General features: G+C 36.5%; 1 pseudogene across 1 annotated transcript; it reads right to left on the bottom strand.

The window, feature by feature from the left end:
* Window positions 1-1,118: 1,118 nt before the first annotated feature.
* Window positions 1,119-20,232, bottom strand: LOC145558911 (protein PLASTID MOVEMENT IMPAIRED 2-like; annotated as a pseudogene). The gene is made up of 7 exons (XR_014092617.1): window positions 19,985-20,232; window positions 18,228-18,335; window positions 17,936-18,058; window positions 16,046-16,137; window positions 15,887-15,958; window positions 3,117-3,269; window positions 1,119-2,942 (listed from the first exon to the last, which is right to left on the bottom strand). The product of XR_014092617.1 is annotated as a protein PLASTID MOVEMENT IMPAIRED 2-like (transcript).
* Between the last annotated feature and the right edge of the window lie 359 nt (window positions 20,233-20,591).

The following is a 20,591-nucleotide window of genomic DNA, read 5'->3' as shown; positions in this document are numbered from 1 at the left end:
ATAGCTCAGTAGCAAGTAAAATATTGCCCCTATGTGCTTCTTCGGAATAAAGCCAGCTTGAGCATCATTGATAACCTCTCAAATCACTTGAGATATGAGGATCTTGGATATGAGCTTATAGATCATAGTGCAACAGGCAATAGGCCTAAAGTCTTCACCATCATTAGATTGTTCACCTTTGAAACCAAGGTCAGAGTAGTGCAATTCATTTTCTCATTCATTCTGCTAGTGTTGAAGAGGTTTGGTTTATTTTGTTTGAATCCATTTAAATTCATTTTGATTGAAAATGCTTTGTTTGACTCCATCACATTTTCGCTTGATTGCATTTGCATTGTTTGAATCCGTTTCACTTGTACTTTATTCCATTTGCTTTGTTTGAACTCATTTAACTTCCTTTTAATTGAAGGTGTATGTTTCTTTTTTTTTTTAATTTTTTTTTTTTTTGTGTAATTCTATTTGGTTTGAGGAGTCCGTCTCACTTCTATTCGATTCCAATTGCTGTGTTTGGACCCGTTTCATTTCTACTATTTGATTCCATTTGCTTTTTTTTCTTTCCTTGTTGGTAAATAAAGGATTATATTAAGTACCAAAATGTCATTATACAACCTAAGAACTTTGGAGGTTCCAAGTAAGGACCCTCTAAAGGAAGGGTCCTATGCATGCTCAAATATATAAAACTCAACCTTCTGGATCTACATTGCCTTCTCTTCTTCAAATGGCTATGTTATCTGAAATTTTCAGTGAGTTACAGGTGAACACTAAGCAGTGAGGACCGAGAGCCACAAAGAAGTATTGTGTGCCTCAAGAAACAGTTTTGAGTGAGACACAAAGGTCGTTACCGTGTTTTCTTTTTCTTTCTTTTTTTCTTTTTTTTCGTGTGGGCAGTAATTGTCCTCTAATACATGATTTAGTTTTTAATACAAATAAAAGCTTTTGTTAAGTCATTAGTGTATGCAATAGATAAACTTCCTAACATATCCCAGCATCCCTCTGTGGATTTCTGTAAGCACGTACTATGGTTCTATTACTGTAACAGTTTGGTAAAGTGATGTATTATCTTTATTTTGGCTGTGTTATTGAAGTATCACAATGCATTCCTTTTGTATCCACTGTCGATATTATCTAGAATTTGGTTGTGCTCTTGGTCCATTCATACAAGTTTCAGAAAGAATTTCAAATGTGGAAAGTAACCTCCTCAGGCCTCCCTCATAGCAAATCTTTACAAGCATTTATATCAGATCTCACTAATCTAATACGAGTATAAGTTACATTTTGTACTGGTTAAAAAATCTTCCAAAATAATTACACTTTGATGAACCTAGTTTGTGCTTCCCGGCCCATAGTGCTTGAATGTGATTTTATAGAATGAAGGTCGGATTAAGAAGCTGATCAATTTTAAGTGTCTTCCTTCAATCAAGGGGACTGATTTCTCATTCTCAATATTTTGCACTCTTAAGCATTGCTTTCCTCCTCCGCCTGAAATTAAAAGAAGTTGAAGCGCGCGCTGATACGTCTTGGCCCTGGAGAGCCAACAGATCTCCGGAATTTTCCTTGTCTAGCCGGTGTCAAGCTATAATCCCGATCTTTCATTTTCTGCAGCTCCTCTGTCGCCAATTCAGCCTCATTCTCTGCCTTTTTCATCCTACGTACCCTCCTCCTCTTCCTTCAGCTTCAGTTCTTCGATATTCCTCTCTGCTACAACAGTTTTCACCTTCATTCTTTCTCATCAGCCATCCATGCTTCTGCCCATGCATTTGTTGCTGCTGCCACTTTCTTGTCTGTAAGTTCTCTAGCTTTGGCTGCACATCCCGTTAAATATTCATACTCAAATTTCGATATCGTGATGGTAGAATTTTTCTTGGAAGCCCTTTCTCTTACTACAGTTTCTGTCAGAGCATTTGCTTCTCTTAATTTAAGTGCTTCAAGCTCTTCTATCACAGCTTCTAGCCTCTTTTCATTTTCATTTGTTTCTGACTCCCTGATGTTGTTTGTCAGTTGTCCCTCCTCTTTCCTCGCCTCCTCCTTTTCTTTCTCCAACTTCTCTAAAGTAACCGAGAAACTTGGTAACATCAATTTCGCCTCTTCCTCAGATGCTCTGGCACCCTCTAACCTGTCTTTGGCTTTAATAAGCTTCAACTTCAGCTTCTTTATACACAGCTCATTTTCTAGCTCCCATTTTCTCAATCTTTCTCTTCTCACTTGAGTGTTTATCAGTTATAACATCCATACTTCCCATAAGTTCTATTTCACCTTCCTTGATAACCTTCAACTCCTTTGCTCCCTCCAAATCTTTTCTGACCGACTGCAACCCTAATTTCTTCTTCATCCTTGGGGCTTCTCTAAATCTTATTATCAATCTCCTTGATCAAATTCAGCTCATACTGCAATGCCTCGACATCTCTAATAGTAAGTTGTAACAACTTTTTTTATATCTTCCATTTTCTCAACCTCATTTCTCAAAGCACTGATCTTCTTCCTGCTTTCTTCAATCAGGAATGAATATCTTTCTGTTTCTTCTTTCCTCTGAGCCTCGATTTCTGCAAGTTCTTTCCTGGCCTGAATCTGAGCCAGCTCAACCAGCACCTCCTCTTCGTTAGCTTCTTCAATCTCGCCCGGCCCCTCATTCTCTCAAACACTACGCGTGTAAGACTTCAAGCTTAACCTTGCTGTGTTCGCGCTTCAAAACTTCAACTTCCCTCGCCACCTGTTCATACTGACCATTCTCTTCTTGCACAAGCTTTCCTCAACTCGTACTCCCTTCTTATACTCTCTAGCTCTCAGTTTTGATTCTTCTATCCTCAAGTTGAGCTCCCTAACTAATATCTTAGCCTTCAGAAGTTCAAACTCAACTTCGGATATTTCTGACTTACTGTTATCCTGTTTTCTTTGATTTGGCTAATCCTACTCGTTGCAACATGAAGCTCTGGAGCCTTTGAAGTTTTCTGCAGCGAAATTCATCACCAACAAAGTGGTAAATACAATGAGTTATTTTTACTTTATATATATATAATGCTTAAAATGTGGTGATCCTAAATCGGTTCTCATCCCTTTCTGGTGGCTCATTTGCACCAAAACAAAATAAGTTAATACAATGCTTAAAATGTGAAATAATATACCTCAAAGTTTGATGATGCATCATATTGAGGCTTCTTAATTACTTGTACTTGATTAGCCCTTCCTCCATACATGTCAATGGCTGCTTTGACTGCCCCAACTTTTCTACCATTTTGGAACTCTCTCTTATCCATTTCAACTATAAAATGAATAATCTGTATTCAGTGACATAAACCCATCATCTGAATATCAGTATATTCCACAAAATCTCAAATTTTTTAGGCTCATCTTCCACCAAATTTGTGTTGCAGAGAAAAGCCACAAAATTTGTTTAGTAGAAGATAAAAATTTGAGGAACCAAAAGATTAGAGGACAAATTGTTTGGTTGTTATTGTAACAAGTACAGTAGTGCCAAATGCCAGCAATTTAAACATTGTTTTTCCATGAGAACTTTATTTATTTTGACATTTTTATTGTAGTGGGACGTATATGAGGCTATGAGCTCTCCTTTTCAATGCTTTTAAAGATTTTGGTATTTGGTGGTAATATAGAATTGATTAAACAACTTAGGGCTCGTTTACTTCAACTTCAGTTCAGTTCAGTTTAGTTATTTTGCTAATTAATTTGTAAAATATTTCAGTTCAATTCAGTTTAGTTCAGTTCTCAGCTGAAATAAACAGGCCCTTAATCTAGTTTGTGACTCTGTGTCCACTCACATGGCTGTGGCTGCGGTAAAGCGAGCTTCTGATGTCATTATTATAGTATATTTATCACCCCTTTTTGTGCATTATCATTTCTTAGAGAAGACAAAGGATAACTTTCCAAGTCTTTTTTTAATTTTACTCTGTATATGTATATGTTTTTCCTGACATTAATATCTAGTTTGATTAAACTACTTAAACGATTTTAAATATTATTGCAAATTAGTAAAAGGTTGAAGTATAGAATACATGTATATTTATTGCAATGTTTATTTTAGCATATTCATTTTATACAATAGTAAAGATATGCTCTTTTTTAATATTATTTTAGTAAATATTATTTATGTTAATATATATTTGATACGAATATATTGTTTATTTATAAATTTATATTGTGAGATAATCTAAGATTTAATTGCTTTATTTAGAAGCTATTAATTAGGCAAGAATAGAAATCAAATAAAGAGAGACACGTGACAAGGTGTGGAGTGAGTGGTCTCTGTTTTAGTATAGATAATGATGATGATTTTATTAATACAAATGAAAATCTTATATTAAATGATTAAATTAAATATTATATATTAAATATTATTAAAAGTTAGAGTGTATATCAAACTTTTAATTAAAATTGCTTGTATATCAAACTTCTGATTCATGAAAGGGATTCTTTTGTTAAGTTAGAGTGGTCCTTTGCTATGTTATTACGGGGAAGTATCAATCCAAAACAGCAGTTGGGACAAGCCGGTCAAGCGCGTGGCAAAAGCAGTAATAAACAGCAACTTCGAGGGCAAAACCAACATTTTCTGAGCAAAAAGTAGACAAAATTTGAATGGTTGTCCACGTGAATTTAATTGTTGTCCACGTGAATGGATGAATTACATTACTTGAATGGAGAAATACATTACATTATTTGAATTGTAAAATACAATACTCGGAATAAAACGACGCACGTTGTCCTCAAACTTCAGCAAAATTACGTAATTTGACACGGGCTGGACGTTGTTGTCTCAACCCCTGTTTTAGATCTATCATGACCCATGTTATTTCACCCCCATTGCTTTCTTTTTAGGTGAGTTTGATTTATATTAGCTATGTTAGTTGGAATAGCTCATTACACCTCACAAGCTTTTGTCAAATTACCTGATTATGTTGTCATGTAAGCTAAGCCTGAGTCTCAAGGACAGGTCAGTTTTTGTGATTTGATTAACTAATGTGTGGATTAGGCCGCTGTTTATAGTAAACCTGATTATTACTGTTGTTTTTGTCATTTTGTCCTTATTTAGATCTACTTTATGAAAATCAACTAAAATTAGTGACAATCAATGTGTATTTTGTAAGACATGAGTGAATTTGTATAATAATGATATGTATTCTTAGACTTTGGACTGATTTCTTCTCGTGTTAATTAAGACTCTAAATTTCTTTTTTGGGTCTTTGTTAAGTAATCCTGTTGCAGCAAACGCTGAGTTAGCGTCTAATAGTAAATTATTCAGAAGTTTTTTTGCATAAATTTTTAATTTACTAGGTAATCCTGTATTTTGTTATATAGTCCGGCAAAACAGAACCTGATACTGTTATGGAAGTATTTTGTAACACATTAGAGTTTGAGGGACTACACTTTTTAACCTTTTGTGATATTCAACCATAGATTCCTTATTTTTAAGAAATATATTTTATGGAATTTTTGTATATATTTGAGTAATTAATTAATTTTTATTTTTATTCATCTAAAAAGACTATAGCTTATATGACTTGTTGTATGCTTTTGAATTTTTAGAACTTTTTTTATATCTATACTAGTTTGTGAGTCATCAACCCGAAATCAACTTGGTCAAACTACCCCGAAACCAACTTGATCAAACTAAGTGATAAATGAAATTGATAAATGAAATTGCTACTAAGTTATAACATTTACAAACATATACACTTATTTCTCTCTCATACTAGCAATACTTTAAATTATAAAAAAAATCCTATTTTAGACTCTACCCTATAGAAATCAACTTGGTCAAACTACCCCGAAACCAACCCCCACCCCTTCCCCGACCCCCGAAACAAGGTAGGCACGACACGTTACTGTGCGTGCCAGGCCGTGGGCCACAAAAATGTATGTTACCCTAGGTTCAACGCGGGCACCGCCGAGCAGCCAGCTTGAAAGGAAATGCCATGCAATCTGTCGAGTTATATCTATAGGGTCGACGCGGGCTCCGTTGAGCCGGGCCAGCTCGAAGCACGGCGCGAGGTAGGCACGACACGTTACTCTGCGTGCAAGGCCATGGGCCCGGCCTGAGCCACACTTTCAAATTTCAATATGGAAGAAATTTGAATAAACCGGTTGGAGTACATTTATCCCCAATTATAATCCCGAAATCTCAAGCAGAGGGTAAAGATGGCACAGGGCCGAGCCAGCGCGAAGCACGACACGGGCACGAGGTTAGGGTAAACGCGGGCTCCGCCGAGCAGGGCCAACTTGAAAGGAAATGCTATGCAATCTATCGAGTTATATCTATACTAGGGTCAACGCGGGCTTCGCCGAGCCGGGCAGCTCAGCTCGAAGCCCGGCGCGAGGTAGGCACGACACGTACAACACCCCCCTAGACCCGAAACTACCCCGAAATCAATAGGGAGAGGGGTTGTTTCGGGGATCGGGGAAGGGGTAGGGAGTTGGTTTCGGGGTAGTTTCGGGTCAGGGGGTGTTGTACGTGAATTTTGGAGGGTTAAGGGGTGTGGCCGCCGTCGGGGGAAGAGAGGAGGGTGGTGGCCGCCGAAGGTATCAATGATCAACTTTTGCCCTGCTTGAGATTTTGGGATTACAATTGGGGATAAATGTACTCTCCTTGAGATTTCGGGATTATAATTGGGGATAAATGTACTCCACATTTAATTTAGACGTTTGACTATGAGATTAACAGGGCGAAATTTAAGAAATTCTCACAATTTTAAACCCTAATTTGTTGAGAATTTCCTGAATTTGAGATTGATAAAGAAATTCAACAATTGCATGTCCGTAGAAGTAGAGTAGTGCGAGAAGATCGGAGAGATTTGAATGAACCGGTTGGAGTACATTTATCCCCAATTATAATCCCGAAATCTCAAGAATACGAATTTAATGTACTCTAGTCAACACGTGTATTTTTTTTTCATGTAAAAAATTACTATATTTTACTCTCGACCCAACCCCTTCTCCATCGGAAGTCAATAAAGGGGGTGGAATTTCAGGCGGTGAGAATATAGGGTGGTGGTTCGATTCGTAGGGGTTCAAGGTGGGAGTGTGATGGCCGGAAAAGGGATGGGAATAAGTAAAAAATTTAACAACAACAATCAACAAATCAATAATTTAACAACAACAATCAACAAATCAATAAAAAAAATCTAAAAAAAATACCTCGGAGGCTACTGAACAGTGCACACCGCCGCTAGAAGAAAATTGCAGAGAGGCACCTAGCCCCCTAGGGGAATCTGAACGGACTCTCGTCTCTAAAAAGACAATTTTGCAGTGCATTGGAAAGTAAAGAAAATCAAAATCATCAACATACACTATTTATCTTCTCTCTTAGCAATCGGAATCGATCTCGGGACAACCTACTCATGCGTGGCAGTTTGGCAGCGTGGATATGTGCAAAAATTGGGAAGGGACAGGAAGAACTGTTGAACTGAAATGAGTTGAACTAAACTAAACTGAAAATAATCTAATGATGATGTTGATGAATATCTTTTTAGTATTTCTGAGCGGCTGCATAAGCACTTCATAGGACAAGGGACAGGAAGAATTGCTTGGAAAGAAACAGGTTGGAACTGTTTTACCCTAGAGGAAAGCGCCAACTCTATGGCTTCCAAGCTAAGAAGGATATGGGCCTTATGAATTTAATCGTCATTGTCAGTTCAGTTCAGCTCCACCAATCAGTTCAGTTCAGTTCCTAATTTCCTTCTCTCATAAAATATTCATTTCAGTTCAGCCCCAATCAGGTTCAGTTCAGTCCAGTTGTTTCCATTACGTAATGATTGGGTTTGACAACTAAAAAATGCTTATAGCAAGACTTGAACTTGAGACCAACAAGTTTTATTATCTTAGCCATTTATTTATTGTGCTTTTCTGTCCAACAAAATTATAGTTAATTTAGATAAATAATTAGTGTTTTATTATACTATTTGTTTCCATTATGTAATGATCATAAGACGAATTAACAACTTAAATTTTGAAGTTTGAAAAACTCTGTATTATTTTTCAAATTGATGAAATATAATAATTTTAATTTTCTAATAGTCAATAGTTTTTGAATGTCTATAAATATATCATAACATACTCCGTATAATATATTGAATATGGTTCTCAATACAAATCTTTTTTCAACTTATGATGGAATTTCAAGATGATTATCATGATACTAAGAAAAATCAGTCGAACTTAATTAACAAACTAAACAAGTACAAACTAGCAACCTGGGGCATCGGGCCACACACTAGTTAAAGTGAATTAAATTAAAGTTTCAAAACTCTCCATATTCAAGACTTTCAATGGTCACATATTCACGTTCACCCACCCTAATCTTCCTATATATACTCAATAATGTTGAAATCAAAGATTCACATATAACTTAGAGAGTTTCCAAAAAAAAAAATGGAGAGTTCAAGTGAAGACGCAGATTATAGTGAGTGTGAGTCTGAGATAGAAGAGTGTTCTGAAAAACCTTACAAAGATCTGATAGATGGGAAGTGCAAATTAAGGTTTTCAGATGCGGGTTTTAGGTGCCCATATTGTCAGGGAAAGAAAATAAGACACTACAATTTCAAGAGTCTCTTGCAACATGCCCATGGTGTTGCAAGAGGTTCTTCAAAGCGACGTGTTAAACAGAAGGCACAACATCTTGCTCTGGAAAAATATTTGAAGGAAAATGAAAACCAGTTGAGCCGTTAATTTCAGTTTTATTGAGAAAAGATTAAGGCCTTTGTTTTGTTTTAAGGCTTCTAGATATTTGCGATTAATTTTGCACATCGGCACTCGGCATATGATCATGTACTCGAACAACTGTTTTTTAAATTCATCAATTTACTTTCAGTTTTTATAGTTTTTTACGTAATTTGATTAGAATGTCTTGAATTTTTTAAATTTTCTGATTTTTATTTTTATTGTAATCGTTGACTTTCTATTATGCACTAAGGCTATTTAAATACAAAGAATACAGCAATAATCTAGGCTAAGAATAACAACTGATAATCCTAAAATACATTAGACTAGGCGTGATACTAGGCCATGATACACGGCTGACTATACAAAACAGAATATCCTTAATTGCTATGATTAAGGATGATCATAAAGCTAAAGATACACTTTACAAAAATTACTAAAGAGATAAATCAGAATATATATCTTTCAAAAGTTGCACATAAGGGGCTGGTTGGTAAAATTCGTTAAGTTTCAATAGTCTGTTTGGTTCTTGTTGTTTGTGGTCCTTTTGATGGTGGTCGATTCCAAGTTGGATTTGGACCATTAATTACCGGGTTAATTAAATCAATTTCATTTTTGGCTTTTGATGGATTTTGGGTCTGTCATGGAAGCTTGAGGGTGATTGGCATGATTTTTGTGCTTTGAAGTTGGGAGATTGAGCCAAGAAGAAGAGAAGAAAAGAAAGAAAAAGGAAAAAAAAAAAAAAAAAAAAAAAGGAAGAAGAAAAGCCGCAGCCCAAACAAGCAAGCCCAGCTGCCTAGGCACTTTCTCCTCCTTTTTCAAACTGATAATATTACTGAATAATAATTCTTCTTTTTCAAATCTAACTTCTTACGCTGAATACTAATATCCACTGCTTAAGGGTGGTCTAGTCTACCTGTTTTTTTCACCTACTAGAGCTTCAATTCAAATCCATCAACTACAAAGAAATTTCCGACCTAAGCTGAAATTAATTATGGTCTACAAGTCAAGTAAGCATTAGTTTGATGGACACTAAGTTAAACTCTTGGCAGCAGTACAAATTAACAAGTCTACTGTCTAATCATCAACAACAAAATCTTGAAATTTTTTAATGATATCAAAATAAGCGGCAGCACATGATTGAGCCACTTCAAGGGATTGTTTAGTGGATTGGTATGGGAAATCAAGAGCTCATAGACTACTTCAAAGGTTATGCAGCCATAAGAGCCAAACACTCGTACGGCCCTAAGGGGCATCTGCTTGCATTTCTTCATCATCATCATCATCATCATCATCATCATCATTCACATTATTCTCTTCTTCTTCCCGAGCACTTGAAAAAGCATATCTAGAAGCATTTCGCCTTGCTATATCTTAATGTTGAGCCCTCAAATCCTATGTACGCTCCTCAAATACTACATTCTCATGAACATCATCATCCATCTTATTCACCAAACCTCTCATCTCACTACCAACCATAAAAAGTTAATCAGCTAAATCCAATTCTACATCATCCAATTCGCAATCGCTTTCGGACTTTACACCTTTCCCCTTCTCCTCTCTACTAAACCTCCCTGAAATTGCACCTTTCCCCTTCTCTTCTCATTTCAACCTTCTCCTTACACACATTTCTCACCATGGCCTACAAAGAAACTTGTGACTTTTCAAGCGTGGGTCACCGGTCAATGTCACCGGAACTCCGGCGACGGTGAACCTCATGACGTGAGTCTTCCAATTGGTAGTCACGGATCCCAATTTCTCTAACCATTGAATTCCAAGTATCACTTCGGCATTTCCCAAGGACAAGGGTAGGAAATCCTCCGTGATCGTAACACCTCCATCAAGCTTAATCACCACCTTCCTACACACCCCACGCCCTTTCTCCGTGTCTCCATTTCCGAGAGCCACCCTGAATTCCCCACTCCCACACACTTCTAGTGGTAGTTCCGACACTAGTTGTGCAGAAATGAAGTTATGAGTTGCTCCCGGGTCGATCATCACTACTATGTGTCGCCCCTTGACTTCACCACCTAACTTCATAGTTTTTGGGTTTGAAAGACCCACCACCGAACACAAGGATACTTCAATGGCAGGTTCACTAGGCTCCCACACTTTACTTTCTTCATCCACCTCAACACCATCTCTTTCTTCTTCTCCGGCAACCATGAGTGTGAGCTCCTTCCGTTTGCAACGGTGGGCCACACCCCACCTCTCGTCACATCGGAAACAAAGCCCCTTTGCTCTCCGGTCTTGCAGTCGACGGGTGGTTCCCACGGCCTTGCTAGCGGCAGAGGAACCAGGCTGTCCCAAGTTCACTGAACCTTAGGATGACTCTGGGCCTTAGGCCAATTCTTTGGGCCCAAACTAATTGGCAGCCCATATTTTCTAATTAGCCCACCTTCTACTCCACTCTTCTCTACTGCTAGCACTTGCACCAACGACATTCGAACTTCTCCTCCAACCTCCACCTCCTTTCCGCAATTGGGCAACTCGATTTCTCTCCTCCATTCCTCACCGCCATCTCCATCGCTTGGTCGAGGTTGTAGGGATGTAACAACCGCATCTCAGCCTTTGATATCATCCCGTAAGCCGTTGATGAATTGGAACAACATCAAGCTCTCCGAAATGTCCTCCAATGGAAACGCCATCTCGATGAACCTCCGCCGGTAATCCTCCACGGTGGTGGCCTGAACCACCGCCAGCCACTGTTCATGGAGTGAGCCGGCATTATGAGAAGTGCAAATATTACTTATGGAGACAATCGTGCCAAGACCATTAGCTACAGGTACCGCTACTGCATTCTTGACTTGAATGCACCTATTACACGTGTTACAAAAAAAAAATTACATTTAATTAAAACTTATCTTAAGAATTCTAACCTCTCCTTAATAGAGCCATAGAGTTGGTAACAAGCCTTACGTTTTCCCGTATGCTAAGCACTCTATCTTGCTCAAATCGTATGCGAATGAAGGACCGCAAAACTCACAAGTCGATGAAGAACAACCCTCACATATATTTACAATAATATGTACTACCATCCCATTTTCTAATTCGGATGAAGGACCGTATGTAACTATTTCTACACTATATTTACAACCATGTCTTTGGCTTCATGCTCTTGAAGAAATGAGCAAATATTACTTGCTCTTTTGTAAACAATTGATATTTAGGGGGTGGGGTAAGGGGCACTTTTAAGATCATGTCAAATGACATTTGGTTACTCTAGTGTTATTTGTGCCTTTGTGCATCTCTGCACTTATATCCAGTTTTTATAGCTTAAGTTGATGAACTTCAAATGTATGTGATGTTAAATTAACATTCAAAGATGGGAAGAAAGGAGAAAAGGATTGGATCCGTGAAATGCTATTTTGTAAACACAGATATGTGTCCAAGAGAAGTAAGATCTATGTTCATGCATCTGGATACCCTACCTAGATTGTCCAAGTATGCAATCAGGTATAATGCTTCAAAAGTTTGTCCTATATGATCATTATAATTTTTTCTAACTGAATAATGCAAAACGTGATGTAAGTGGACTTTCTACTAATAAATTTAACCAAATACTACTACTTGTTCAAAGGATCAGTTTGTGACAAATTTCATCACTTCCCTCGGTCTTGATATTATCCACCAGATTTTGATCATCAATAAAATCGATTATATCCTTAGATTTTTCGGCTGATAAAACCAAACCAATCAAGATGTTGTGCTCACCGAATACTTTCAACATTATCCTATAATCAACCTTCTACTATTTGAATGATAAAATGTCACGCCGTGACCATATATGTATTTGTTACAGAAGGAGAAGTTAGAGGAGGATTTGAAGGAGAAAAATAGGCTGGAAGCAATGTTGCTTGATTCCAGGAGAAGGTTGGAAGTTTTCGGTGAGCATCAGCATCTGAATTGGTTTTATCAGCTGAAAAATATGAGGATATAATCGATCCTGTTGATGATCAAGATCTGGTGGATAATATCAAGACTGAGAGAAGTGATGAAATTTGTCAACAAGGATCAGTAAAACCAGTAGTTAACAGAGGAAATGTTGTCACAAACTGATCCTTTGGACAAGCGGTAGTATTTGCGTACATTTATTAGTAGAAAGTCCACTAATATCACGTTCTGCATTATTCAATTTAGTTGGATAATCTAGGTAGGGTATCCAGATGCATGAACATAGATCTTACTTAACTTAGACACATATCCGTGTTTACAAAATAACATTTCACGGATCTAGTCATTCAATCCTTCTCTCCTTTCCCCCCATCTTTGAATGCTAATTTAACATCACATACACATGAAGATCATCAACTTAAGCTACATAAACTGGATAGAAGTGCAATAAAAAGAAAGAAAAAGAGAGAAAAATGCGAAAACTAAAGTGTATGTATGAATTGGTCTATGATACTCAGTGTATGTTGTTCGATGCATGATGTTTGTAAAGGATCAATTAAGCGTCACTTGATTGACATACATAAAAATACCTTCAGATACCACACGAATACAATTCAACAAGAGCAAATAGGTCCATACTTCAAAATTAGGTGGTAACTAATGCTATTTGTCTTAAAGTTCTAATGCACAAAGTGTAATATGAATATGCAACACCCAAGTAATAGAAAATAGCAGCCATCAATCATATATGCAGATATGCAGGGGTAATTTGCCTAAATAAACTCAAATGAAGGAGTATAAATTTCGACACCACCTCCCCATAAAACGGACTAAACCAAAAATTAAAATTAAATCGTAAATCATATATATCATTTCCAGCTAACTAAGCCAGCATAAAACGCATAATTCAGCTAACTAAACTAGCATAAAACACATAATCTAGCTGAAATCAACAGAGCAAAAAATTCGGATATGATTTAATACAACAAAAAAAACTAACATATATCACCCATTTGGACCAATTAGAAAACAGAGGCAATTCTAATTAAAATAAGCTTTTTTTTTTTTTACTATATTAGAAAGGTATGCAACTAAGTAAAATAGGCTTCTTCTTACTATATTAAAAAGGCATGCAACCCCTTAAAAAATAGAAAAAGTATGTAACTAGGATCTAAAGATCTCCACTATGAAGTATGCAAGCTAACCCAAATTCCATAGAAATGTACATGTTTGGTCATACCACCACTACGTCTCCGTTTGAGTCACGATTTCGGCACCGTGTCAACCTATTTCACGGGGTCCCCACTCCCGCCGAACGGCGACATTGAACCGATTTCGTTCCTCGAGACGGTCCACGCAAGCGGTAGTACCGAAGTGCCACATGCTCATACCACAACTGCGCCTCCGTTTGAGTAACGATTTCAGCACCGTGTCAACCTAATTCACGGGGTCCCCACTCCCGTTGAACAGCGACATAGAACCAATTTCGTTCCTTCAGACGGTCCACGCAAGCGGTAGTGAGCATGTTTGTAAAGGATTAATTAAGCGTCACTTGATTGACATACATAAAAATACCTTCAGATACACATAAAACGGACTAAACCAAAAATTAAAATTAAATTGTAAATCATATATATCATTTCCAGCTAACTAAACCAGCATAAAACGCAAATAGACCGAATAAACTGCACTGAAATATAAACAAGTCAAGCTAAAAAATTAGACTTGGGTAGGTTTATTGATATCGTACCACTTAATTATCATCCTTATGGGGTAAATTACTCATTCAAGTGTTACAAACTGAGCCTAATTTGTAAAGATGCTGCTGAATAAAGACAACTGTAATCCTACTTTTATATTTAGTTTTCTTTGTTCTCCGACACGATACGACGCTCAACACGGCTCTAGAAAAATGTCGGAAAATAAGTGTCGATATCCGGTTCACCGTTGACCCAATTATCTACTTTGTAATTTCAGACCAAATTTAGACCAAAAACCTATATTTAAAGTTTATAAAATGGAGGACACCTACAAGCAATAAAACGATGGGGCTTATTGAAACCTGAGAGGTGTTTTTCCACAGTGGATATATCCACCATGGGCCCATGGCTGACATGGCAGCTATTTCACGAAAGCGAAGAAAGAGAAAGAGGGAAGACAGCTTTAGTGTTGTATTTTATTGATGTTGGGGCATGGAAATTGAACTAGATTTAATTCTCATATTCACTACATTTAATTGAATGGTGGGGTAAAACAGAAGTAGGCCATGTGGCTTTTTATGAAGTTTTTTTTATTTATATTTTTACCATGTTTTTTTTTTATTTTCCATGTATAATACTTCATCCGTTTGGAATTAGTTGCAACATGGGTGTGGGCACAGAGATTATGGAAAAGGGAGTTAGTGGGTTTTAGTCCCCACGACCCACGTAGGGTATGAGATTTAGACAAAGAAGCCCTTGTATAATGAAAAGGGAGTGTTGGTCCCCACATGGAGAACTTTTGGTATATTATTAGGAAAAACTTACTAGTTAGTGATGTCGCAACTAAACAAAACATCCATTTTAGGGAAGTGTTGCATCTAATTCCAATTGGAGGAAATATCATTAATGCTTGTACTTGCGCTCAGATAAAGGGAAGATACAGAACCTAGTATGAAGAAACGATTTTATATCCTATCTTTAAGGTCGTATTTGGCTAAAATGATCAAGAAGATCAGTAGGTAGAAAACTATTGTTGCTCATATACTAGGCTCATTGTCGCTCTTGTTTGTATATATTTTTTTGTTTTGGCTACTTTGACCAAGGATCCTTGTAAGTAACTCATCAAGTAACAACTACACCTACTTCTACCTTAAAATCATTGTTTTTAAGGTCGTATTTGGCTAAAATGATCAAGAAAATCAGTAGGTAGAAAATTGTTGTTGCTCATATACTAGGCTCATTGTTGCTCATTGTCGCTCTTGTTTGTATATATATTTTTGTTTTGGATACTTTGACCAAGGATCCTTGTAAGTAACTCATCAGGTAACAACTACACCTACTTCTACCTTAAAATCATTGTTTTTATTGGAGCTTGTGCCCATCTTATTGTTTTTCAAATTGTACAATTTTTAAATAATATGAATGTCCGGATACTTTATATGGTAGCTGTATCTAGGTACGTCGAAGTGTTGGCCAAAATTTTGGAATGGAGTGTTGATCCTTTGACAGTCAGACACGACATCCAAATCCGAGTCAGTGTAACAGAACTATATTCTTTTCTTGTAAAAGCAAAATAAACTATTCAGCCAAAAGCATAAACAAAAAAGCAGATAAAAATGAGAGCCATTTACCTGGGTAATACTCAAAACAGCATCAACATGAATGTCAGAGCCTTCTCTTCGGAAAACTGGGTCTTCTCTAACCTGGGGTGCAATTTTGGTAAGATCATTGCAGCAGCAGAACTAGCAATGGCAACAGTAGATACCAGGAGCAAGAATTATCAAGGATACCTTAATGACAACATAAAGATCACCTGGCCCGTATCCATCAGGATCAGCTCCACCACTTCTAGATACCTTCATTGTTTCATTATTATCCACACCTGTAAACACACCAAAATGTCAATATTGTTATGGAGCTGGTTTCACCAAAATGTCAATATTGGTATGGAGCTGGTTTCCACGACATAAAAAGAATGGTTATCATCCAGCCTCAAGCTGGCTGCTTCTAACCCAGCATATAATCTCACACCACCAAAAGGAGACATGGAAAAGCCATAATGACATATAACTTTAAAATATAAATAAGCAACTTCTTGTGTTGATTTTGAAATACCAGCCTAGCTACTCCATCGAGAGAATTATAATACCACTAAAAACACAAACAAAGCTAGTTGCAATAATATATATAGGATTTGCAAGTACTTGATGCCACTGTCCATGTAAAGTCGGCTGTCACATGTAGGTTTGCAACATGGTGCAATCGCCTTTATCTGGGAGCTCCAGATTCATAATAACAGCAACGCCAATGATGAGCAATCAATCAAATAAAGAACAGGTGATATGAAAAAAATAGATATAAACAAATGGAAGAGATATACTTTTCCATCTCTCTCCTGAATTACGTGGAGAGATGCTTACAGATATATACATTGTAGCCTTCTTAGCTTGAATTACATATAGCACACAACCAACCCGCAATCCAAATTCCAAAAGCACATACTATCCACTAATTTGGAGACTCGCCGACTCGGCCAACAATAATCATAAATACCCCCCCACCCCCAATGGACCAAAAATTAAATAAATAAATAAAGAAAATAATAATGGATAGGGTCAAATAACATAATTAAAAGAAACAAATAACCAGCTACAAACAGAAACATGCATAATCTGCTAATTAAAAAAAAAAACATACATATTATTCACCACTAACAAGAAATTTGATTGAATCTCGAAAATGGTTCACCACCAGATAGGAAAAAAAAAAAAAAAAAAAAAAAGCCAGCATTATAGTGAAGACATCCCAATTATGTATGAAGCTTTCAAGGTATGGACTGGTAATTCATCAGCAAAAAAAATGCTCTAAGAAGAAACTATTAATGACAAATACAGTATACAGCAGCATGAACATATTTAGTTGTAATGCGAAGACTACTTGAGAATATTGTTGCAATTATGTATGAAGCTTTCAAGGTATGGACTGGTATTTCATCAGCAAAAAAAAATGCTCTAAGAAGAAACTATTAATGACAAATACAGTATACAGCAGCATGAACATATTTAGTTGTAATGCGAAGACTACTTGAGAATATTGTTGCAAGTATTAACTATACATTTTGGCCTTATTGCTTGAATGATGGGTATCTAGTTATGTAGCAACAACTTAATTGCCCCATTTTTCAATTTTGTAGGATCTTACGATTCTGTGATCCAATTTTACCGATTCGATCCTACTCCCCTCATCGATCCAACCTGAGATCCTGATCCTAACAACCTTGGTTACAACTAAAACCTATTTCAACCATTTTATCCAAATTCAAGCCGTTGGTGAATTAATACATATGAGAAGCTCGAATCTTTATGCATGATGGTTCGAGTAGGTATTGTTATTGAACGTTTGATTACATTGAGATACTTGGTGGGGGAGGGGGGGGGGGGGGGGGGGGGGATGTATTTCATGTTTTGGCTACATGATCATCTAACTTTAAGGAAGTTTTGCAGCCTACTGCAGAGTTCAAAAAAAAAGAGGGGAAGTAAGATGATAGCCAAGTAAAGAAAATGACACATTTCATATATCATAACAGAGATATATAATATTGGAGCAATGATACCACCAGACACCAAACAAAAAAAAAAAAAAAAAAAAAAAAAAAAAAAACCCTTATAGAAGATACATACCAAGCCAGATATATGACACATTTGGGCAAGCTCAGAGCAAAAACTGCGAGCAACGCCATCTTGCACATTGCGTGAAAAATTTATGCAGAACCAGTTGTTCACTGTTCCCCCGTTCACCATTTTCTGCCAAAAAGAAATATTAACGAAAGGGACTATTTTTGAACTATTTTCCAGTTATAACACGTATATCAAGATAACCAAAACATCCAAAATTTCCCTACACATGGCATTGTGGCCACCAAACTTCCACAATTACATATTCCATATCAATAATCATTAGACATGAGCATACCCAGGATGCAGGAAGAACACGTGCTTCAACACTAGCAAGCCACTCATCAATTTTAATCCCAAATTCTTGTGCATAAGGATCAGCATGGTAAGCATTGTGATGAACAGTCTGGATCAGCAACCAAATAGATCAATTATATAGTAATAACAATGCATTGCATCACACTCATTAGGAAAGTGCTGTCTGATAAACGCAAAAGATCACCTACACAAGCTTGCCAAACATTTGATGGTGACCACTTATAAGTAAAAGATACGCTCAAACACGTTAATAAGGTGACCACTTATAAGTGTTCTGAATTCATCCTCATGAACCCACAAAAAAGAAAAACAGCATAATAGTAGACAAGAAAAAAAAATTCAAGTTCTGAATTCATAATAATAATAATAATAATAATAATAATAATAATAATAATAATAATAATAATAATTAAAGCAAACGCATGCATAGCTTTCTCTCTGAGAGCTAATACTTCTTAAACGCATGCATGAAAAAAGTCTTTTTGGTTTATCTCTTGCAAGAGAATTTTCCTAGCGATCCCAGCATTATCCTAATCGAAAATCCAGAATTAATCTTATTATATAATCTTATTGTAAGCATGGGAAAAAAGTTACAAGCCATACCGCTAATAAGGGTAATCTGATCCCAAGCGCCCAAAACCTAATATTTTTTGCTGTGAATACTCCACAATCAACTACATTATTTTGCTTTGGATTATCTTCCACATATTTGATGGTCCAAGTTTTGTCATCAAACTTGAGTTTCATATGTTGTATACTATAATATTACAAGACTGATTACGGAATTTTGTTCATTATTAAAAGCGAATACCAAAAAATTGGATAAACGTTGGACGCATCAAGATTCAAGCATATTAGCAATAATTTCATGAAGCAAAAAGCAAGAGATTCAATTGAGAATAAAATCAAACAAAACAGAAAAATGGCTTATATTACCTTCCAGGGGTAATCACATTCATTGAACTCAAAATAACCTTAAAATGTGATTAAAAAAAATTGAAAAAGACAAATCTCCACATAATAAACTTCTTGTACAGAAAGTGATTTATCCATACATTAGGAAATAGACTATTAATCAACCAGTGTAATACACGCATGTCAGTAATACAACAAACCTTGACCAAAGTCACACATAAACCCATCACAATAACATGAATTGAAAGGGTAACCAAGCAATCATTCAACATTCCAGAAAATACTCTTTCTACACTTGCCGTTGCAACGGATAGAGTTAGAACCAACTACAAAAGCAACTAACTTGATAATACAGTATAGCTAAAAGCCTAAAACACTAATAGTGAGCTTAGCACTGAACATATACAAATTCAAGGCAATCACTATATCCAATTGACCAATTCTAATGTCAATTTCAAAAAATCAGAAATGCAATTATCCAAACGAATCCATTCCAAAAAAAATCAGAAACCCTAAGTTCTTAACCCCCTAATTTCATAGATTAAATATGAAATCATCAAATTTACTAGCCCATTGTCGATTTATAATATCAATTTCAAAGAAAAAAAAATCAGAAATTCAATATTATCAATTCCAAAATTAATCAGAAACCCTAACTCTCTAATTTGATAAATTTAATAACAGATCAACAATTTCAAAGAACATACACACTAATTGACTAGATTAAATAACACAAACAACTCAATTAAGCACAAAATCAATCCAACAAGTCAGCAATTAGTGTATAATACGAAATTAAAACTTGAAAATAATCAAAGTTACCTAGAAGGCTGTAGGTGTGGAGGCAGTCCTGGAGTGCGGCTGTACGGTGGGCCGTGGGCGCTGGACGGTGGCTGGAAGGTGCGGCGCAGCGGAGGGGCGGTGGCTGGAATGTACGGCGGCAGGCGGCAGCGGTGTGGCGATTTCCGTGACTGTGTGAATCGTGAATCGTGAGATGTGAAGAGTGAGGGAGACGTGTGAATGTGAGTGAAGAGTGAGAATCGTGACTGTGTGAGACTAGTGACACGAAACGGTTTAGACCTATTCATATTTCAGCCCAATAGACAATGGACCAAACTCTGTAAATATAAGAAAATGAGCAAAATAACCCATAAAAACTAAAATCAGCAAAACTGCAAAAAAAAAAAAAAAAAATTTGAATTTTTGATTATTGAAACGGGTTCTATATAGTCACGGTGTAACATTTTTAATTTTTCTTGAAGGAACAATGTGTGACATGTTAATACATACAGTACTCTAATGTTTAAAGTCTGATATCGTACCTTAGTAACAAATGCTTCTTTATCTATCTGCACTTCATAGATGCTCAACTCGAGGTCTGCAATTGTCTGAAACTTTAAGTTTTTGTAATGCAATGCAGTTTGTGACA

The sequence above is a fragment of the Chenopodium album genome, chromosome 9, assembly GCF_948465745.1.
Source record: "Chenopodium album chromosome 9, dcCheAlbu1.1, whole genome shotgun sequence".
In the NCBI taxonomy this organism is placed as follows: domain Eukaryota; kingdom Viridiplantae; phylum Streptophyta; class Magnoliopsida; order Caryophyllales; family Amaranthaceae; genus Chenopodium; species Chenopodium album.
The sequence above is the reverse complement of the archived record's forward strand: the minus strand, read 5'-3'. Positions and strand labels throughout refer to the sequence as shown.